The sequence below is a fragment of the Ciona robusta genome, unplaced genomic scaffold (genome assembly GCF_009617815.1).
Source record: "Ciona robusta unplaced genomic scaffold, ASM961781v2 AP042742.1".
NCBI lineage: Eukaryota > Metazoa > Chordata > Ascidiacea > Phlebobranchia > Cionidae > Ciona > Ciona robusta.
The window spans coordinates 269618-277500 of NW_028323121.1; the positions used below are offsets into that span (position 1 = coordinate 269618).

Below are 7883 nucleotides of genomic sequence, written 5' to 3' on the forward strand. Positions count from 1 at the left end.
AGATGTTAGCATTGCCATCCATAAAGCAATCAAGCTCGGCTTTCCAGAGAAGTGAAAGCCTACTCTGTCTCCGTAATAATATGGAACCAGCATTAGGCTGCATAAACAACAGGGTTCTGCCAAACCCAAAATCAAAAGTTCAATGCATCACAATCCTGTTTCAAGACCATGAACTGCGTTTTGAGACTAGATGTTTCTATTGCTTCTGTTATGTTTTTACAAATATATTATGGCCACAAGGTTGCACACATATTAACGGTGTAACAACATTACCACACCTACACATGAACATCCAGCAATAACATTAGGCCACACAAAAGCTAAATCAGTTTCCTCCATTCGACACGTCAACAGTGATTACAGGAAACACATTGTTTAAATGTACTGCCCCCACAAGCAGTATTATATACTCAATGGCAGAAGCTTTATCCGTTCTTTGTGTAATCTCGTTTTGGTGATGTAAACTTTGTTTACGTTTTTAAGATAACTGCAAGTCCTAATTTTTTAATAATACGTTTCGGTTTGTTCCCTTCTAACGCAGCTTGCAGCTACACTGTTGGTAACAAATGATCTCATTGTAAAATCGGATTCGTATTTTTGTTAAAGCGTTTTTTTTTTCGATTAAGGCTTTTCCCAATGAAAGTTTTATTGTCACTTGTGTAATCCCGTCTTGGTGATGTAAACATTGTTTACACGTCTTTAATATGTTTACAAGTCGTTATTTGTAATATTATTTTGCGGTTCTAACGTTAAAATTTTAAACATCGTAAGAACAGGAGACGTTTTTTATTGACCTTATATAAAACAAGCACTAATTCATGTCATAAAATTATCCAAAACATACGCCCCAGCCAAATTAATTCTAAACACATAACCCTCAGCCAGATTTTGAAGAGACGAATGTACAACGCATTGCGGTTTATTGGCATTTGTCAAAAGTTGGTCTGTCTTCGGTTATCAAGCGGCTCGCTGAAAATTCCATGATTCCGTTCTAAAAATTCGTTAAAACGGCCATCATTATTTTCTAAAATAAAATTTCATTACTTTGATGTGGTGGTGGTTCACGATAGTTGGAATGCGTGTAAGCAAAAGCGGTCTTGCATATTAACATTTTTTGTTGCGTTGCGTTATATTCTGCGAAAGTTGTATTCTGCTTCTGTTTCCGTTATTTCGAACTCATGTAAGCAAAAAGGATCTGCCAAAATATCATCTACTTGTTGCGTTGTGTAACCTTTTGGGTGACTTTACTTGACTTGAACAAAACCCCTGCGTCATAGCTGTTCGAAGATTTTCTTTACTCCAAACCCCGGCCTCCAACCCGTAGGCCATCCCCATACGCTTTGGTACTTCGATACTGTTGCGGATTTTTTCGGCTTTCCAGAGAAGTAAAAGCCTACTGTCTCTGTAATAATATGGATCAAGCATTAGGCTATATAAACAATAGGGTTCTGCCAAACCTAAAATCAAAAAAGTTCAATGCATCACAATTCTGTTTCAAGACCGAACTGCATATTAAGACTAGAGATATTTCTATTGCTTCAGTTATGTTTTACAAATTCATTATGGCCACAAGGTTGCACACATATTAACGGTATAATAATACGTTGCAATTTTATTTACACACATTACCACACCTACACATGAACATCCAGCAATCACATAGGCCATACAAAAATTAAATCAGTTTCCTTCATTCTTTTAGACACATCAACATTAATTAAAGGAAAGGCATTGTTTAAATGCCCCCACAAGCAGTTTTATATACTCACAAGCTTTATCTGTTCTTTGTGTAATCTCGTTTTGGTGATGTAAACTTTGTTTACGTTTTTAAGACAACTGCAAATCCTAATTTTTTAATAATACGTTTCGGTTTGTTCCCTTCTAACGCAGCTTGCAGCTACACTGTTGGTAACAAATGATCTCATTGTAAAATCGGATTCGTATCTTTGTTAAAGCGTTTTTTTAGATTACTGCTTCTCCCAATGAAAGTTTAGTTTGTCACTTGTGTAATCCCGTCTTGGTGATGTAAACATTGTTTACTCTTTATTATGTTTACAAGTCGTTATTTGTATTATTATTTTGCGGTTTTAACGTTGCTTGCCGTTACTTAATCTCACTGCTGAAATCGTATCTTTTTCATAGCGATTTTTGCATCACTGGTTCTTGTTTCAGACAAAATAGTACGGACATCGGAAAAGACAGAGGTGTGCTTGTGATAATATACTGCTACAATATGGCATTGTTGAAGTTGGTTAACGTCTCCACTGTTTTTACACCTTTGCACTGCGAAGGTTCTCCTGTGAACAACTAACGATCACGCATACAAAGCGACCCCATGGGTGCGTGGTGGAACAGCTGAAATTTTTATTCCTAAACTTTAACATCCAAACCACTCTTCTAAAAACAGTGTCTAACATAGACTTTATTATATTTTAACTTTCGATTGAACGTAGCTACATAATATGCTGGGTGAATCAGCACTTTTTCCTATTAGTTTGTTTGAAGCACTTTTTGTATTAGAATGTTTTCATTGCGTCTCACCGATACCGACTGTACATTTTTCACTTTCATGGCTCCGACCCCCAACATTTACTCCACTGCACCCGACCTCCATCTCTATGGGCCCCGATCTCTATGTAAAAAATACAGCGTGTAACAACTACGAACATCTAAATACAGCGTGTAACAACTACGAACATCTGGAAAGACAAAGGTTTTTCTCCATAACAATTTCCACTGCTAGGAACGTTGTAATATGGCTGAAAACAAAGTATGGATGTGAGGCTTTAAAGGATATTAGTTATCATGTCTGGTGCTGTGGCACAGAGCGTGCCTGCTTCTTCTAACCTAGAGGTTATGGGTTCAAGGCTCGTCGCTGCTTCAACAGTGGGTGTATGTTTAATCGGGAAGACAAAGAGTTGTCCCATGGTGCTTCTTACCAGAGAGTAGCTTTAACTGTGTAGTCCATACAAACAAGCAGAACCAATGCATATTGCACCGCCAGGTTAATTAATGAGGTTTCCAACCCAAAAGGGGGTAATTGCATTTTACCAATTTCATTTTAGTACTTTTTACTTTTGAAGGGGCAACGAAAAAAAATGAGTTTCAAAACCGCAAATTCGACCGCTAGAGTAAAATAAATAGGCCGTGGCGCATTTTTGTATGGGATTTCCCATTAAGAAAATACCACTCAACTTTTATCGTTTCCAGCTTCCGAAAAAGTAAAGAATACTCAAATTGTATTTCTGATTTGGTATTAATGGAGAATGCTTCTTTTTCAAAACCGTATAAAGAAAATTTGTAAAACATAGACCCTATATCTTTCAATTTTCGATTGAACGTAGCTACATAACATGCTGACTCAGCACTTTTTTCTTATTAGTTTGGTATAAGCGCTTTCTTTGTATTAGAGAATGTTCATTATGTCTCATAAAAAATACCTACTGCCCATTTTTTTTTAAAAAAGCCAGTTTTTCGTGTTTAACGTTAGGTATGAATATATGCCGAGTCAGCATATTCCGGCATTTCACCGACACTATTGAGCACAGAGGTTTAGCATTGCCATCCATAAAGCAATCAAGCTCGGCTTTCCAGAGAAGTGAAAGCCTACTGTCTCCGTAATAATATGGAACCAGCATTAGGCTGCATAAACAACAGGGTTCTGCCAAACCCAAAATCAAAAGTTCAATGCATCACAATCCTGTTTCAAGACCATGAACTGCGTTTTGAGACTAGATGTTTCTATTGCTTCTGTTATGTTTTTACAAATATATTATGGCCACAAGGTTGCACACATATTAACGGTGTAACAACATTACCACACCTACACATGAACATCCAGCAATAACATTAGGCCACACAAAAGCTAAATCAGTTTCCTCCATTCTTTTGAACACGTCAACAGTGATTACAGGAAACACATTGTTTAAATGTACTGCCCCCACAAGCAGTATTATATACTCAATGGCAGAAGCTTTATCCGTTGTTTGTGTAATCTCGTTTTGGTGATGTAAACTTAGTTTACGTTTTTAAAATAACTGCAAGTCCTAATTTTTTAATAATACGTTTCGGTTTGTTCCCTTCTAACGCATCTTGCAGCTACACTGTTGGTAACAAATGATCTCATTGTAAAATCGGATTCGTATTTTTGTTAAAGCGTTTTTTTTTTCGATTAAGGCTTCTCCCAATGAAAGTTTTATTGTCACTTGTGTAATCCCGTCTTGGTGATGTAAACATTGTTTACACGTCTTTATTATGTTTACAAGTCGTTATTTGTATTATTATTTTTCGGTTCTAACGTTGCTTGCCGCTACTTAATCTCACTGCTGAAATCGTATCTTTTTCATAGCGATTTTTGCATCACTGGTTCTTGTTTCAGACAAAATAGTACGGACATCGGAAAAGACAGAGATGTGCTTGTGATATTATACTGCTACAATATGGCATTGTTGAAGTTGGTTAACGTCTCCACTGTTTTTACACATTTGCACTGCGAAGGTTCTCCTGTGAACACCTAACGATCACGCATACAAAGCGACCCCATGGGTGCGTGGTGGAACAGCTGAAATTTTCATTCCTAAACTTTAACATCCAAACCACTCTTCTAAAAACAGTGTCAAACATAGACTTTATTATATTTTAACTTTCGACTGAACGTAGCTACATAATATGCTGGGTGAATCAGCACTTTTTTCCTATTAGTTTGTTTGAAGCACTTTTTGTATTAGAATGTTTTCATTGCGTCTCACCGATACCAACTGTACATTTTTCACTTTCATGGCTCCGACCTCCAACATTTACTCCACTGCACCCGACCTCCATCTCTAGGGCCCCGATCTCTATGTAAAAAATACAGCGTGTACGAACATCTAAATACAGCGTGTAACAACTACGAACATCTGGAAAGACAAAGGTTTTTCTCCATAACAATTTCCACTGCTAGGAACTTTGTAATATGTGGGTCTCCAAGACCCCCATCCTTATAATCGGAATATAGATAGCCTAAAATTGTGTCTTTTGGTAACTTCAGCCAACGGCGCACGTGTACCCTTATTGCACTATCCAACTGTTTGAGCAACCGAGCAGTTGTATTTGTAAATGTCAAAATATGCAAGCTTCGAGGCAGTATATAGTTTCTAAGGATGAAGATCCTTTGTTGTGGTTTGAGCGGTGCTTCAGTTGTTTCTTTTAAGTCCGACATAAGCCTTTCCTTACACTCCGCTCTAGTTTCACCTGCCCCTACTCTTACACCTAGATATTTGTATGTTCCTTTTATATCCATTGTTCCACATTTTGCACCTTCGACCCGAAGAAAGGGCCGATGGTCTATCCACCACTTTTTACTTTTTCCATCAACCGCCAACCGCAGGGTGGCGCATTTTTCAGAGTTCAAAGTCATTCCTGATTGATTCAGATTATATGATATTGTGTCCAAGTTCGTTTGGAGCCTAATTTGAGTTCTGGAAATCAGTACAAGATCGTCTGCAAAGGCCATGCAGTTTATACTCTTTCCCCCGATTGAACTACCCACGTTAGGGTTCAGATTGCTGATGGCCCAATCCATAACTCCCAAAAAGAGAGGAATAGACAGGGGGTCACCTTGCTTTATTCCCCTTCTTACCCTTATTCTCGGGGATCTTTCGCCGTTTGCATTGATTGTGGTGGAGGAGCCCTCATAGAGATTTTCGATATATTTTAGCAGTGGGAGGGAACCCCCAATCTCCCTGCGGCCAGTAGCAGAGTTGAGTGGTTCACGCTGTCAAAAGCTTTTCGTACATCTAAGAACGCCAAATTGAGTTCCTTTTTTTCCAATTTATGTTGTTTGAGTATGTGACGTAAATTCCATATATTTTCCGCTATTCCATCACCTGGTCTAAATGCCTTTTGCTGGGGTGATAGCGGGATTAATTTCATTATTCTGTTGCTTAAAATTTTATGAAAGCAACGAATTAGTAGTGAATTGATCGTAATCGGGCGATGTTTGGCTGGGTCCCTCGTCCCAGGCTCTTTAGGAATTAAGATGGTTCTACCCAGCCTACAACTCTTTGGCTGGTAGCCAGTCAGGAGCCACAAGTTGAAATTATCCGCCAAAATTTGCGGTTGAACCGCCATGAAATCCTTATGCCGAATCCCATCGGGACCCGGGGCGGACGTGGGCATCGACTTTCTTACCAGCCTGACTTCCTCGGCCACAATCGGTTCTACCAACTCCCATATTGGACCACTTACTGGTTCAGGTTGCCTCGTGTCAAGTTACGATGATTTTTCTAGGAGCTTCCGCCAGAACGGCAGAACATGCTCAAGTGGGGGCCCCCACTGCTTTGAGAGTATGCAGTTGATGGCCTGTTGTCTGTTTCTCTTGTAATTGATTTGTGTTCTTGCGTACTGAGCCCTCCGAATTTGTCTTTTTGACTTATTTTCTTTTTGATTCTGCTTAACTTTAGATTGTTTGACCTTTGCCCTTAGACTTTCAGGGACTATATTTTCAAACGCCTGATCAATCAGATCCTTTTCCGCAGAACCAATTGGATCCTCTAAGTTGTTCGGCACGATCAGATACGCCCATGGTGAGCTACTCAGTGCCTGCATAATTGGATCCTTCCAGTTTGAAGGTTCACACTGTGAGTCGTTCTGGCCAGTCGATACCAGAGGAGAACAGGGTCCTCCTACTGCGCCCACAACCTCTATTTGCATCGGTGGTTGGGCCGTTTCAGTTACCTGATGTCTGATGCTTTCTAGTATTTCCTTATACTCAATCTTTTTGTTTCGGACATATTTTATGCTTTCCAGTTTCCGAGAAGGAAAGCGTTTCGCCAATTCCTGATTAATATTTCTTAAACCTTTTTGCTTAAGCTCCAATTCTATGTTCGCAAGAATGCATAGCTCCTCCCGATCCCAACGCTTTTTGGCTGGATCCTTTAAGCAATTCTTGTGATATTGCTTTTGGTGATCATCATCACCTCGCCTCATGTGTTGACTTAGACCAATTTTAGTAGAAAAAGCCCGGTCACATAATAAACATACATGCGACCCTGTCAATGCATTGGACAAATTACTGGATGGGGTAGCGGCGGCCACTCCGTGTATATCGTTATGTCTTTTTGCACCAATAAGTTTTCTACGGACAGAGGGTGGGTAACCCCAAGTCCGCAGGCGACATCTTCCCAAAACCCCCGCATCTCTGCTTGTCGCCCAGGGGGTCCTTTTCTGTAAGTTGTTCGTCTGGTCCCTGGCTTCCGAACCCTTTCTGCTTGGTTGAACCTGACAGGGGCCCACAAAGTCCCCCGCAGACATGGCTCCGAAAGTTTAACAGGACACGCAAGCTCTTACACCACGGCAAGGTCACTTACAGTAGTAAGAGAGTCATAGTTACTCCCGCCGTTTACCCGCGCTTGGTTGAATTTCTTCACTTTGACATTCAGAGCACTGGGCAGAAATCACATTGCGTCAACACCAGGTGACGGCCATCGCAAAGCTTTGTTTTAATTAAACAGTCGGATTCCCCCGGTCCGTACCAGTTCTAAGTCAGCTGTTCGACGCCGGCCGAAGCGGGCCGCGAAGCCCGCATTAGCTGCGGCATTCCACGGGAAGACGCCGACACAGGTCCAGGCTCACACCCGAAGGCGTTCGCCCAGTCCGGTACAGCGCCGCACCCCGCTTCGTGCCACGGTACAGCGCCGCACCCCGCTTCGTGCCACGGCCCGACCGACCCAGCCCCTAGAGCCAATCCTTTTCCCGAAGTTACGGATCTAGTTTGCCGACTTCCCTTACCTACATTGTTCTATCGGTCAGAGGCTGTTCACCTTGGAGACCTGCTGCGGATATGGGTACGACCTCGCACGAAAATTACACCATCTCCCTCGGATTTTCACGGGCCGACGCGG

At 40.9% G+C, this 7883-nt stretch overlaps 1 pseudogene; it reads right to left on the reverse strand.

The window, feature by feature from the left end:
- Nucleotides 1-7785: 7785 nt before the first annotated feature.
- The window catches only part of LOC149723810 (large subunit ribosomal RNA), a 2119-nt pseudogene continuing 2021 nt past the window's right edge, over nt 7786-7883 (reverse strand).